At 37.6% G+C, this 16,319-nt stretch overlaps 1 non-coding gene and 1 pseudogene across 1 annotated transcript; both read left to right on the top strand.

Moving 5' to 3' along the window:
• Positions 1 to 3,874: 3,874 nt before the first annotated feature.
• On the top strand, positions 3,875 to 10,673 carry LOC133260958 (olfactory receptor 52N2-like; annotated as a pseudogene).
• Positions 10,674 to 12,602: 1,929 nt separating this feature from the next.
• Positions 12,603 to 12,709, top strand: LOC133227213 (U6 spliceosomal RNA). Its single transcript, XR_009729765.1, has one exon. It is a non-coding gene; the product is annotated as a U6 spliceosomal RNA (small nuclear RNA).
• The last annotated feature ends 3,610 nt before the right edge of the window (positions 12,710 to 16,319 follow it).

Here is a 16,319-nt window from a genome sequence, read left to right as displayed (position 1 = left end):
AGTGTTCTTGCCTGGAGAATCCCAGGGACGGGGAGCCTGGTGGGCTGCCGTCTATGGGGTCACACAGAGTCAAACACGACTGAAGTGACTTAGCAGCAGCAGCAACAACGCATATATATGGAATTTAGAAAGATGGTAACAATAACCCTGTATACATGGCAGCAAAAAAGACACTGATGTATAGAACAGTCTTTTGGACTCTGTGGGAGAGGGTGAGGGTGGGATGATTTGGGAGAATGGCATTGAAACATGTATAATATCATATATGAAACGAGTCGCCAGTCCAGGTTCGATGCACAATACAGGATGCTTGGGGCTGATGCACTGGGACGACCCAGAGGGAGGGTATGGGGAGGGAGGAGGGAGGAGGGTTCAGATAGGGAACACATGTATACCTGTGGCAAATTCATGTTGATACACGGCAAAACCAATACAATATTGTGAAGTTAAAAAATAAAATAAATTTTTTTAAAAAGACTATAGTTTTAAAAAAAGGGAATGATTTTATATAATCTATTAAAGGGGAAGGAAAAAATCATAGGACAGAGATACAATGAATGGCCAGATTAGACAGAGAGATAATAAAGTAATGGGATAGTAACAAAAATTATAAATGAGAATAAGAAAGTTTAACTAGGAAAGTAAAACAATTGCAAACATTAAAATCTATGCTTTTAAATTAGTGGTTATTAAAAATTAGTATTTAGAAAACACTATAAGCTGTAATAGAAGACAGTAGATATATATAATGAGGTGATAATGCTGAGGAAGATAAAGGACAGAGAATGAAGAATAAATAAATATTCCTGGGGATAATGAAGCAGTGATCAGAATTACTGAACACAGACAATATTCAAAGCCATGAAGAAAATAACGCATCTAAAGTTAATATTAGATGCACACATGAGCAATGGCACCCCCCTCCAGTACTCTTGCCTGGAAAATCCCATGGACAGAGGAGCCTGGTAGGCTGCAGTCCATGGGGTCGCTAAGAGTCGGACACAACTGAGCGACTTCACTTTCACTTTCATGCATTGGAGACGGAAATGGCACCCCACTCCAGTGTACTTTCCTGGAGAATCCCAGGGAGGGGGGAGCCTGGTGAGCTGCTGTCTATGGGGTCGCACAGAGTCGGACACGACTGAAGTGACTTAGCAGCAGCAGCAGCACACATGAAAGTTCAAAGACTGTGCCACATACAAAGAAAAAGCACTTCAAGAGATTACAACAGAGAGGTTACAAATATTAGGACTACAATAATGATTAAAAACAAAATTCAATTCAGATTTAGGCAGGGAATAGGTTACATGTAAAGAAAACAAGAGAAAATAGGTATGGTACAAGAGAAACAAGAGAAGAGGGAAGAAAGAGAGGAGGGAAGGGAAATAAATGGAAAGAGACAGAATGAAAAAGAAATGTAGATGTATTTTTGCAATTATTATGCAATTATTGTTATGCAATAATAATTATTATTATTATGTAATTATTATGTACTATCTTGCAACTCCAAGTTTCAGAAGAGAGTAAGCTCAGTTCTGAGCTTTAAAAATTACAGTGATTGTATTTAAAATTATCCATGTTGTTTTGTGAAGCATTATTTGGATCACTTTCATTCCTCAGTAATATTGTGAGTTGTGAATATACAATTATTTATTGTACTCTTGAACACTTTTTTGATGAATTCCTGTTAATAATACTCCAATGAACAATCTTGTATATATCTTTTGTATACATCTTTTGCAGCAAATATTTGTGCATTTCTTTGGTTTACAACCACAGAGTGGAATTTCTGGATCATATGGTATTTTTAGCTTAGCTTTTGGTATATAGCATCAACTATATTCCAAGATGGTTGCATTAGTTTAAACTCTTATCCACAGTGTGAGAATTCTAGTCACTTTCTACCCTTCCCAGCACTTGATATTGTCAGAACTGTGGTATTTCATTAGCAGAGACATCATTTTGCTGACAAAGTTTCATATAGTCAAAGCAATGGTTCTTCCAGAAGTCATGTACAAAGGTGAGAGTTGGACCATAAAGAAGGTTGAAGAATTCACCCTTTCTAACTGTAATGCTGGAGAAGACTCTTGAGAGTCCCTTGGACAGCAAGGAGATCAAACCAATCCTAAAGGAAATCAAACCAGAATAGTCATTGGAAAGACTGATATTGAAGCTGAAGCTCCAATACTTTGGCACCTGTTGTAAAGAGCTGACTCACTGGAAAAGACCCTGATGCTGGGGAAGATTGAGGGCAGCAGGAGAAGTGGGTGACAGTGGATGAGATGACTGGATGGTATCCCCGACTGAATGGACATGAGTTTGAGAAAACTCCAGGAGATAATGAAGGACAGGGAAGCCTGGTAGGCTTCAGTCCATGGAGCCACAAAGAAACAGACACAACTGGCTGAGCAACAACAATAGGATCTTAATTTGCATTTTCCTGGTGATAATGAGGATGGAATACCCTTTCATAAATCCTAGGTTATTGAACACTTTTTTTCAAGGAAGCAGGTGGAAGCTAAACCTTTTGCCCATTTCACTTTAGAATATTGTATTCGTATACATAGGTATACAGGATTTCCTTATGTATTTTGGAAACCTTCTCTCAGTTACATATGTTGCCATATATTTTCTTCTAACCGGTGACTTCCACTTTTAATGACTTGAAAATATTAATATTATTGTTTACTCAATATTTTTTAGAAAGGTTTGAGCCCCATACATGCCATGCAGATAAAGTTATGACAAAAATTATAAAGCTGGAATTGAAGCACTCTGGGAACTAATATATAATTGTAGTTTATACTTCAGTGAATACTAGACACAGTTCATATGTCCTACCAAAGAAAAAATGTTAAAATAGTAATTATTGAGGTCTCCCCATTTTCAAATATATTCTAAATATAGACTTAGTTTCAACAACGCTAAAATTACCTCCTCTCTCATTAGGGACCTAAATAGTATCTACCTGTGAAGCTCTAAACAAATGTTTTCCCTTTGCTTGGAAAATCCCCAGAGAAGTCACTAACCAATGCAGTACAGTCATTCTGAGCAAGATCAGTCATGAATAGGGATTTTAAAACATTCGACATCAGGCGGAGTTTGAGTGATTCAGAAGAAAAACCAAGTGGTTTGAGTGATTCAGAAGAAAAAAAGCGGCACACAGACACTACTAAAGAGGAGGGATTTGAATCATAGGGTGGTTGAATAAGGACGACTACATTATCTTACTTTTGGTCTTCTGAAACCAATGGGATTTGCCAACTGCCATGAAGAGAAAGTAGAAATGCGGGAAAAATTAAATGTAGGTTAGGCATTAGAGAAAGAAGATTGTGTGATGTTGATATGACAAGGACCAAAGATAATATTGCAAACAAGCATATTTCTGTACAATAATAGAAAAATTTATCTGCTCTCCAAAGGCAAAGGAATCTTCCTTAGGAAATGGTAAGACTTTCACCGAAGTATATCTTATATAGCACAGGGAATTCTAGTCCTCATCTTGCAATAAAGTTTAATGCTGTACAACCTGTAAATATACTGAGTCACTATGCTATACACCTGAAACCAATATAGAGGCTTAAGAGATGGCTAGGCATGGCTTTACTTATATTTATCTTATAGAGCCAAATAACAGTAGTAATACCAAATGTATTTGTGATAGTCTTGTATATTTTGTTGAAAATGTCCTGGCCTGTGGTCAAAATCTCCCTGGTTTTTCTTAATACTAAAAGAATTCACAGTTGAGAAGATTGCTTTAAAATTTTATAGCTCTAATCCTTTTTTCTTTCTAGAAAATTTTGCTTTTATTCTGCTTTATATATTGATATTATTTATATAAAATTATTTTAAAAATTTTCCACCAATTAAAGTAATGGTTAAAAAAAGCACTTATAGACAACTCGAGGCTAAATCTCATGGTGAGAGAGTGACAGAGAGAGAGAACACAATCAAGATTAGAATGTTGGAAAAGTATGTGATATGGGGAAGATTAAAATGTAACAGAAAATATATGAAGTATTTTATGAAAATGATAAAAATATACAGTATAAAATACAATATAATCAAGTTGGTTATCAAAAGAGACTAAAGAAGAAGGTTTAAAAATATAAGTGAAGAATTTTCTCAGAAAAGAAGGATCCTGAAATCTTTTGATATTAATCATAAAAACTTTATATGTGTCCCAGAGTACAGAAGAAAACTGGAACTCTAACTTTACCAGGTTATGCTTTTGAACTGTGGTGTTGGAGAAGACTCTTGAATGTCCCTTGGACAGCAAGGAGATCAAACCAGTCAATCCTAAAGGAAATCAGTCCTGAATATTCATTTGAAGGACTGATGAAGAAGCTGAAACTCCAATACTTTGGCCACCTGATGTGAAGAACTGATTCATGGGAAAAGACCTGGATGCTAGGAAAGATTGAAGGCAGGAGGAAAAGGAGACGACAGAGGATGAGATGGTTGGATGGCATGACCAACTCAATGGACATGAGTTTGAGCAGACCCCAGGAGTTGGTGAAGGACAGGGAAGCCTGGCTTGTTGCAGTCCATGTGGTTGCAAAAGGTGCGACACGACTGAGTGACTGAACTGAACTTTCCCAAAACGCAGCTTGATTAATAAATATTATGCCCTATCCAATATAATGTTTCATAGCTATTTGGGGGCTAAAACTAACACAAAAAAAGATATGAGCATATGATTACTTATATAATATGTATATATTCTCTGCTTACCAACATAGAGATTCAAGAGAATAAATAGAAAACATGAGAATTAATTAGAGTCTAACATTGCCATTAGTTAAATATAAACTAAAATCTTTCACTTTTATCAACAAGAAACAATTAGAGATATAAAAGATGTGCCTATGGCTGTGCTTTTTAAGCTATAAATCTTTGTAACTTTTTGGCCTATCAAATATTTTGTCCATGATTAATATGACTTGGAATATCGAGAATTGTAGAGAGATCATGCTCAGCTTGGAAGACATGTGCAATAATTCAGTTCAATTCAGTTGCTCAGTCGTATCTGACTCTTTGCGACCCCATGGACCACAGCACACCGGGCCTCCCTGTCCATCACCAACTCCCAGAGTTTACTCAAACTCATGTGCATTGAGTCGGTGATGCCATCCAGCCATCTAATCCCCTGTCATCCCCTTCTCCTCCTGCCCTTCAATCTTTCCCAGCATCAGTTCAGTTCAGTCACTCACTCGTGTCCGACTATTTGTGACCCCATGAATCGCAGCACGCCAGGCCTCCCTGTCCATCACCAACTCCCAGAGTTCACTCAGACTCATGTCCATCAAGTCAGTGATGCCATCCAGCCATCTCATCCTCTGGCGTCCCCTTCTCCTCCTGCCCTCAATCCCTCCCAGCATCAGAGTCTTTTCCAATGAGTCAACTCTTCACATGAGATGGCCAAAGTACTGGAGTTTCAGCTTTAGCATCATTCCTTCCAAAGAAATCCCAGGGCTGATCTCCTTCAGAATGGACTGGTTGAATCTCCTTGCAGTCCAAGGGACTCTCAAGAGTCTTCTCCAACACCACAGTTCAAAAGCATCAATTCTTCGGCACTCAGCTTTCTTCACAGTCCAACTCTCACATCCATACATGACCACAGGAAAAACCATAGCCTTGACTAGACGGACCTTTGTTGGTAAAGTAATGTCTCTGCTTTTCAATATGCTATCTAGGTTGGTCATAACTTTCCTTCCAAGGAGTAAGCGTCTTTTAAGTTCATGGCTGCAGTCACCATCGGCAGTGATTTTGGAGCCCAGAAAAATAAAGTCTGACACTGTTTCCACTGTTTCCCCATCTATTTCCCATGAAGTAATGGGACCAGATGCCATGATCTTCGTTTTCTGAATGTTGAGCTTTAAGCCAACTTTTTCACTCTCCACTTTCACTTTCATCAAGGGGCTTTTGAGTTCCTCTTCACATTCTGCCATAAGGGTGGTATCATGTGCATATCTGAGGTTATTGCTATTTCTCCTGGCAATCTTGATTCCAGCTTGTGCTTCTTCCAGTCCAGCGTTTCTCATGATGTACTCTGCATAGAAGTTAAATAATCAGGGTGACAATATACAGCCTTGATATATTCCTTTTCCTACTTGGAAACAGTTTGTTGTTCCATGCCCAGTTCTAACTATTGCTTCCTGACCTGCATACAGATTTTGCAAGAGGCAGGTCAGGTGGTCTGGTATTCCCATCTCTTGAAGAATTTTCCACAGTATATTGTGATCCACACAGTCAAAGGCTTTGGCATAGTCAATAAAGCAAAAGTAGATGTTTTTCTGGAATTCTCTTGTTTTTTGTTTTTTGATGATCCAGAAGATGGAAATTTAATCTCTGGTTCCTCTTCCTTTTCTAAAATCAGCTTGAACATCTGGAAGTTCACAGTTCATGTATTGCTGAAGCTTGGCTTGGAGAATTGGGGCATCACTTTATTCGCGTGTGAGATGAGTGCAATTGTGCAGTAGTTTGAGCATTCTTTGGCATTGCCTTTCTTTGGGATTAGAATGAAAACTGACCTTTTCCAGTCCTGTGGCCACTGCTGAGTTTTCCAAACTTGCTGGCATATTAAGTGCAGCACTTTCACAGCATTATCTTTTAGGATGTGAAAGAGCACAACTGGAATTCCATCACCTACACTAGCTTTGATGGTAGTAATACACTCTAAGGCCCACTTGACTTCACATTCCAGGATGTCTGGCTCTAGGTGAGTGATCACACCATCACGATTATCTGGGTCCTCAAGATCTTTTCTGTACAGTTCTTCTGTGTATTCTTGCCACCTCTTCGTAATATCTTCTGCTTCTGTTCGGTCCAAACCATTTCTGTCCTTCATTGAGCCCATCTTTGCATGAAATGCTCCCTTAGTATCTCTAATTTTCTTGAAGTCTTTCCCATTCTGTTGTTTTCCTCTATTTCTTTGCACTGATCACTGAGGATGGCTTTCTTATCTGTCCTCACTATTCTTTGGAACTCTGCCCTTAGATGAGTATATCTTGCCTTTTCTCTTTTGCTTTTCACGTCTCTTCCTTTTACAGCTATTTGTTATGCCTCCTCAGCCAGCCATTTTGTGTTTCTGCGTTACTTTTTCTTGGGGATGGTCTTGATCCCTGCCTCCTGTAAAATCTCATGAACCTCCATCCATAGTTCATCAGGCACACTGTCTATCAGATATAGTCCCTTAAATCTATTTCTCACTTCCACTGTATAGTCATAAGGGATTTGATTTAGATCATACCTGATGGTCTAGTGGTTTTCCCTACTTTCTTCAATTTAAGTCTGAATTTGTCAGTAAGAGGTTCATGATCTGAGCCACAGTAAGCTCTCGGTCTTATTTTTGCTGACTGTATAGAGCTTGTCCATCTTTGGCTGCAAAGAATATTATCAATCTGATTTTGGTGTTGGCCATATGTAGAGTCTTCTCTTGTGTTTTTGGAAGAGGGTGTTTGCTATCACCAGTGCGTTCTCTTGGCAAGTCTGTGAATACCTTCGACAACAATCACATGCGATGCCTCTTCTTCATCTGATGACATCTACCAACCCTAAAATGGACTGGTGCAACACTTTGCACTTTAACTATGGACATGATGTGACTTTTAATTTTGATTCTGAATGTTGTGTTTTTGCTGTTTGCTCTCTGCATCTGTAATTGTATAACTGGATTTGTTTCTAGCCGCATGAAAGCTTTTAAGTTACAAATGGTTGCTCAAACTCCTGCTACTGCTGTAGCTTCCTCCAGCTACTATTTGGGCCCCCTGGATCAGATATCCTCAATATGAGGATTAGGAGAATATGTTGCCTCACCAATTTAGGGACAATGCCCCAGTCAGCTTAGAAGTAGTTATGGAATGAGAACGATGCCCCTTTTCCCTAGGCAACATAATTCTCCTAAAAAGAAAAGAGGGGAATGAGAGAGTCAGTTCCTAGGCAGGTTGATAGGGAGTCTAGGGGTCCCCAAGGAGAGAGGGATCTGGAATTCTCAAGGAGGAAGAAAGGACAAACTTTTTTTCTTTCTCCACATTCCTTAGGATTATATAACAATAACGTATCCTGCCTAAGGACAGTCTTTGGATTCAACCTTCTGTTATCTTAAAATGTTAATTATGGGAGTAGACCTGGTCTTTACAAGGATGTATCTTGCCTGAGGACAGTGTTATCTTAAAATGTAAGTTATGGGAGTAGGTCTGATGAGGTCTTTACAACCTCCAGATAGTCTTTGGATTATATAACTTCATTGTTAACACTAGCAAGCGGGTACTCTTTCTGCCCCCTTCTGATGCCTATGTCAGAAGCTTTCTCTATCTCCTTTATACTTTAATAAAACTTTATTACACACACACACACACACACAAAATTCTATTAGCCTTTGCCCTGCTTCATTCTGTACTCTAAGGCCAAATTTGCCTGTTACTTCAGGTGTTTCTTGACTTCCTATTTTTGCATTTCAGTTCCCTATAATGAAAATGACATCTTTTTTGGGTGTTAGTTCTAAAAGGTCTTGTAGGTCTTCATAAAACCATTCAACTTCAGCTTCTTCTGCATTACTGGTCGGGGCATAGACTTGGATTACTGTGATATTGAATGGTTTGCCTTGGAAAAGAATAGAGATCATTCTGTCATTTTGAGATTGCATCCAAGTACTGCATTTCAGACTCTTTTGTTGACTATGATGGCTACTCCATTTCTTCTAATGGATTCCTGCCCACAGTAGTAGACATAATGGTCATCTGAGTTAAATTCACCCATTCCAGTCCATTTTAGTTCACTGATTCCTAGAATGTCAATATTCACTCTTGCCATCTCCTGTTTGACCACTTCCATTTTGCCTTGATTCATGGACCTGACATTCCAGGTTCCTATGCAATATTGCTCTTTATGGCATCGGACCTTGCTTCTATCACCAATCCCATCCACAATTGGGTGTTGTTTTTGCTTTGGCTCATCCCTTCATTCTTTCTGGAGTTATTACTATACACTGATCTTTAGTAGTGTATTGGGCACCTACCCACCTGGGGAGTTCATCTTTCATTGCAATAATTAGGTGCTCACAAAATTCGACTATAATCCAGTGGACACAACAGAAAGAACTTCTTGTAGGAAGGGAAATTATGTGACTTAAGAGAATCAGTTTTATTAAAACTGAGTCCATCATTTGGAAATTTGTAGATGAGAGCAAAGCAAGGGCTAGTGAATGGCCTAGGAATAGGAACAGATTCCTATAGGAAGAGTTAACAATATAAAGCCAAGCAAGACCAGGTCTTTGTTATTATGTTTGCACTGTTTGAATTCTTTTGATTTGGTAGAATTCTCAAGACTGTTGAGTAGGATCAAATAGCACAGTCAGGCTACAAAAAAGATGATTTCTCCTCTAAACATACTTTATATTGTGCAAATACTTGTCCATCTTTTGACTCTGACTGAAAAACTACTACCTTCTTTTATAGGACACATTTATTGATACCAAAAGTAAAATATTTTGCAATTGACCATCATGCATGGAGTCAAAGCTCCAGCCTGACACCAAGATACTTCATCTTCAATGAGATTCCTGGACTGGAACCTCCACACATCTGGATCTCAGTGCCATTCTGACTCATTTACATCATTGCTGTCATGGAGAACTGTGGCCTTATCTATCTTATCTGTCATGAGGATGCCTTTCATTGGCCCATGTATTAATTCTAGCCTTACTGTCCCTTACAGATGCTAGTGGGTGCCCTTCATTTGTTCCCAATATTTTGTGTATTTTTTGGCTCAGTTTCAGAGAGATTGACTGTAATGCTTGCCTTGTGCAGATGTTTTTCATCCACATGCTTATAGGCATGGTGTCTGGTGTGCTCATGCTTCTGTCTCTGGATTGCTAAGTGACCATTTGCTACCCTCTATGTTATTCTTCCCTGGTAGCTCAGATGGTACAGAATCTGCCTGCAATGTGGGAGAACGGGGTTCAATCTCTGGGTCAGGAAGATCCCGTGGAAAAGGAAATGGCAACCCACTCCAGGATTCTTGCCTGGAAAATCCCATGGACAGAGGAGCCTGGCAGGCTATAGTCCATGTGGTCTTAAACAGTTGGACACAACTGAGCAACTAATACACACCATGATATTCTTCCATCCTCACCAACACCATAATTACCAAAGTTGACCTTGTCACCTTGACTTGAAGTGTGTTGCTTATGATACCATTCACTTTCCTGATCAAGTGTCTTCCCCACTGCGAAGGCAACCTCATTCAACACACTATTGTGAACATATGTCTCTGGCAGAACCATCCTGTGGCAACATCAAGATAATGCCATCTATGGTCTCATAGCTTCCATGTTGACTGGAGGGTTTGATATTTTCTGCATTTTATTTTATTCTTATACTATACTTAACCATGCTGTAGGAAATGTATCCTCTGCAGATGCTCATCACAAAGACTTCAGCACCTGTACTTCACGTATATGTGCTATTGTCATCACCTATGTCCCAGCCTTCTTCACTCATCGCTTTGGGGAACACAGCATATTTCACCATATCAACATTTTAATAGCCAACCTCTATCTACTGCTGCCCCTCACCTTGAATCCAATTGTCTATGGTGTGAAGACCAAGCAGATCTGTGAAGGAGTGATCAAACTGTTTTTTAGAGAGGAAGACACTTTGAATGTAAGATAAATCTAATATATGGAATCTGGATTTAGCATAATTATAAAGAAATATAAGAGAACAAGCATAAAACTCAATAACCATGAGGTCAAAAGAAAATACCTGTCAATATTCTCCTATGAGATTTACAAAACTAACACAAAATTTATAATCTGAGAACTCTAACTTGATAGAAAAAATAAAATTGACAAGAAACTATTGTATTCCCCTGCAGTTTAACTTTAGTTAGATCTTGTGGAATGGATGCACAGAATGAAATAATAGAATATACAACTTGAAGTAAATGCTTGATGATGAAAGCACTTTGATCCAAACAACATGAGGGAGTATATAGTAAAGAATAAAGAAGGTCTGGTAGCCTGGAGAAACTCTAGAGGTTTGAGGAAGGCACCTAAGTGAACTGTCATGTGTGTTACAGGGAAGCAAGAGACACTTTCCTGAATGTGCTGATTTCCAAGGGTCTTTGTCAACCTTTTTGTTCAATATTTATGTGACACTTGCATAACTTTAGAGGAATAAAAAACCTTGACTGTTAATTTATTTCTGACTTTTTTGTTCCTAGGAAATTATCTGGACGCCTTTGACTGTGTCAGTGTAAATGCAAATGAAGTGGGAGTAGATATGATTACTAGAGCTGTTCATAATCTGGAACGTACTCCTTTGAATTTATTTCAAACAGAATCTTGTAAGGTACACGGGATAATATTTGATGGCTATGTGAGGAAAGGATTTATAAGTACAGGAAAGCAGACTTGAAGAAAATCTATGTACTCAGCCAATTAAAGATGGCTGAGCTAACTACTTTCCTTAATTTTAACATTGAAAGAGCAACAATTAATCATCAGGGACAATGAAGAGAAGAGCACCTTATTTAGACATCTGGAAATATGAATAATAAAAGAAATGAAAGAAGAATCATAAATGTGGTATTCAGAAACAGTGATAATGAATGAAAAGTGAAGAAAATAAGGGAATAATTCAAAAGAAAACTGAAGAAATAGAATGGGATCAGCAAATGGTTACAAACAGAGGAAGAGTTAGAAATATTAGATTAAGATTATGCTCATCATTTGCTAATATGGATAATATATTTTAATATAATGTTATAGGGACAGGGAAGCTACAGTCTATGAGGTCATGAAGAGTCGGACACAACTTGGCAACTGAACAACAACAAATATATGATAAAATAATTGTGAACTATAATGAAAATTCCATGTATTTTTGCAAAATTAGTTTTGATGCTTTGAAGAAAAACCTGAATTTCTAAAAAATTTAAAATGAATATTTTTAAATAAAATAATTTAAGTGTTTGCATGTAATAAAATTTGTAAAGTGATAATCAGAAAAAATTCTCTCTTCTGGACTTCTGTTTTTGGATTTGGTAAATTTTGCCCATCATATATTCTCACTTAAATCATATTCACACACAAGGAAAGAAATCAAGAAATTTACCTAAACTGCCATTTTAAAACATATATATATATATATATTTCATTGAATTCTTACTTCAAAATTATGATATAGTTATTATTATCCTCATATATAAAGGAATATATATATTCCTAGACTTTTTATATCTCAGAATATTAAAATTAAAATTTAAATACAATAATGTAAATAAGCTTGCATTGTGGGGAGAGTGTATGGGAGGCAACAACAATAAAAAGTAAAGCAAGATGATAAACTTTTTAAAAATCTGAAAAAGTAAAATGCAATAAATGACGTATATCTGAGGCACTGAGTAAGAATTCCCAATTAATTTTATGTTATCTTCCCCATTATTAACACAAAATAGGTTTCACAGAAAATAAATATAAAAACAACAATATAATTCTGAATTATAATTTACAACTAAATTAGAGATAACAGGCTGAATCATTGAGGAAGTTTTAAATAATTATAAAATAAATGATGATGAAAGAATATTCTACTCATGTGCTCGCTTCGGCAGCACATATACTAAAATTGGAACGACACAGAGAAGATTAGCATGGCCCCTGTGCAAGGATGACACGCAAATTCGTGAAGCGTTCCATATATTTCAATAAAATTGGAAATGAAAATGGAGAGATCACAACAGACAAAACAGAAATACAAAGGATCATAAGAGACTACTATCAGCAATTCTATGGCAATAAAATGGACAACGTGGAAGAAATGGACAAATTCTTAGAAAAGTACAACTTTCCAAAACTCGACCAGGAAGAAATAGAAAATCTTAACAGACCCATCATAAGCACAGAAATTGAAACTGTAATCAGAAATCTCCAGCAAACAAAAGCCCAGGTCCAGACGGCTTCACAGCTGAATTCTACCAAAAATTTAGAGAAGAGCTAACACCTATCCTACTCAAACTCTTCCAGAAAATTGCAGAGGAAGGTAAACTTCCAAACTCATTCTATGAGGCCACCATCACCCTAATACCAAAACCTGACAAAGATGCCACAAAAAAAGAAAACTACAGGCCAATATCACTGATGAACATAGATGCAAAAATCCTTAACAAAATTCTAGCAACCAGAATCCAACAACACATTAAAAAGATCATACACCATGACCAGGTGGGCTTTATCCCAGGGATGAAAGGATTCTTCAATATCCACAAATCAATCAATATAATACACCACATTAACAAACTGAAAAACAAAAACCATATGATTATCTCAGTAGATGCAGAAAAAGCCTTTGACAAAATTAAACATCCATTTATGATAAAAACCCTCCAGAAAGCAGGAATAGGAGGAACATACCTCAACATAATGAAAGCTATATATGACAAACCCACAGCAAACATTTTCCTCAATGGTGAAAAATTGAAAGCATTTCCTCTAAAGTCAGGAACAAGGCAAGGGTGCCCACTTTCACCATTACTATTCAACATAGTTTTGGAAGTTTTGGCCACAGCAATCAGAGCAGAAAAAGAAATAAAAGGAATCCAAATTGGAAAAGAAGAAGTAAAACTCTCACTGTTTGCAGATGACAGGATCCTCTACATAGAAAACCCTAAAGACTCCACCAGAAAATTACTAGAACTAATCAATGACTATAGTAAAGTTGCAGGATATAAAATCAACACACAGAAATCCCTTGCATTCCAATACACTAATAATGAGAAAACTGAAAGAGAAATTAAGGAAACAATTCCATTCACCATTGCAACGGAAAGAATAAAATACTTAGGAATATATCTACCTAAAGAAACTAAAGACCTATACATAGAAAACTATAAAACACTGGTGAAAGAAATCAAAGAGAACACTAATAGATGGAGAAATATACCATGTTCATGGATTGGAAGAATCAATGTAGTGAAAATGAGTATACTACCCAAAGCAATCTATAGATTCAATGCAATCCCTATCAAGCTACCAATGATATTCTTCACAGAGCTAGAACAAATAATTTCACAATTTGTGTGGAAATACAAAAAAAACTCAAATAGCCAGAGCAATCTTGAGAAAGAAGAATGGAACAGGAGGAATCAACCTGCCTGACTTCAGCCTCTACTACAAAGCCATAGTCATCAAGACAGTATGGTACTGGCACAAAGACAGAAATATAGATCAATGGAACAAAATAGAAAGCCCAGAGATAAATCCACGCACATATGCACACCTTATCTTTGACAAAGGAGGCAAGAATATACAATGGATTAAAGACAATCTCTTTAACAAGTGGTGCTGGGAAAACTGGTCAACCACTTGTAAAAGAATGAAACTAGAACACTATCTAACACCATACACAAAAATAAACTCAAAATGGATTAAAGATCTCAACGTAAGACCAGAAACTACAAAACTCCTAGAAGAGAACATAGGCAAAACACTCTCCGACATACATCACAGCAGGATCCTCTATGACCCACCTCCCAGAATATTGGAAATAAAAGCAAAAATAAACAAATGGGACCTAATTAAACTTAAAAGCTTCTGCACAACAAAGGAAACTATAAGCAAGGTGAAAAGACAGCCTTCAGAATGGGAGAAAATAATAGCAAATTAAGCAACTGACAAACAACTAATCTCAAAAATATACAAGCAACTCCTGCAGCTGAATTCCAGAAAAATAAATGACCCAATAGAAAAATGGGCCAAAGAACTAAATAGACATTTCTCCAAAGAAGACATACAGATGGCTAACAAACCCATGAAAAGATGCTCAACATCACTCATTATCAGAGAAATACAAATCAAAACCACTATGAGGTCCCATTTCACACCAGTCAGAATGGCTGCGATCCAAAAGTCTACAAGCAATAAATGCTGGAGAGGGTGTGGAGAAAAGGGAACCCTCTTACACTGTTGGTGGGAATGCAAACTAGTACAGCCACTATGGAGAACAGTGTGGAGATTCCTTAAAAAACTGGAAATAGAACTGCCTTATGATCCAGCAATCCCACTGCTGGACATACACACTGAGGAAACCAGAATTGAAAGAGACACGTGTACCTCAATGTTCATCGCAGCACTGTTTATAATAGCCAGGACATGGAAGCAACCTAGATGTCCATCAGCAGATGAATGGATAAGAAAGCAGTGGTACATATACACAGTGGAGTATTACTCAGCCGTTAAAAAGAATGCATTTGAATCAGTTCTAATGAGGTGGATGAAACTGGAGCCTATTATACAGAGTGAAGTAAGCCAGAAAGAAAAACACCAATACAGTATAGGGGCCACTTGCCAGGCTCCAGTCCCAGTGGATCCAATGAAATTCGAAGGAGAGACGGCATCGGCAAATACAGTGGCTTTAATTAAATGTTAATTAAAGATATAAAGAGTGATAAAATAAGGATAGCTCAATAAGAAAATTCATTGGGGAAAAGAGGCTGAATAAGTTGGTTTACGTGAAAAGCTAATAAAATTCCAAGACAAGGAATTTACGTCACCTACATAGGCTGCAGGCGTCCTCCCATTCTCCTGAAGGAGAGGAGACACTAAGGCCTCCCTGGTCAGATCTTAGAAGCCCAGGCATAATTAGTAGGCTTGACGAGCCTCCACGTTCCAGATGGGAACTCAGCTAGAGGTTGAGAGAAAGAATGACATGGGGAAACCAGTCTTTCGAGGAACTGATCCCATTCTTTACTTTTCCAGGGTCTGTTTTTACACACTGAGGTGTTATACAAAATTCATGTGGGGTCAGCAGTCCTGACTTTTATTAAAGTCAGGTGCTTCATACAAACGTATACAGAGGTCTTAGGGGTGTTACATCATCTTCTGGCCAGGAGGCCTGCTGACAATTTATGACCCTCTCCTTGTGACAGTGGTCAGTCAACCAGAACACTTATTTCTCCAGGGGTGATTATTCTTAAAACAGACGCCACCTTCCAAAGGTACCAGATAAAGTTATATTCCTATAGGGTGAGGGTGAAGTGGGTTTTAATTAAGAAAAGAATTTGCTTAGCCTATGGTCTAATGTTGATTAATATCAAAGGTTAATACTTATTTCTTCTATATATTCATTAATGTGTATAAAGGCAGGGGATGTGGAGACTTAGCAGCAAACATTGGCTCAACAAATGAAAAACCCTTCACCAATACAATTTCTAATCAGCCCACCAAACTTATACTAATAGTTTCCTAACTTCTCTAAAGAACCTATTTTTAGAAGGTTTAAAGCATCTCCTGCCTCTCACGGCTGGGAGGCTGTGAG

Source organism: Bos javanicus, chromosome 15 (genome assembly GCF_032452875.1).
Source record: "Bos javanicus breed banteng chromosome 15, ARS-OSU_banteng_1.0, whole genome shotgun sequence".
In the NCBI taxonomy this organism is placed as follows: Eukaryota; Metazoa; Chordata; class Mammalia; order Artiodactyla; family Bovidae; genus Bos; species Bos javanicus.
Note: the sequence above shows the minus strand (reverse complement) of the source record. Positions and strands in the feature narration are given on the sequence as shown.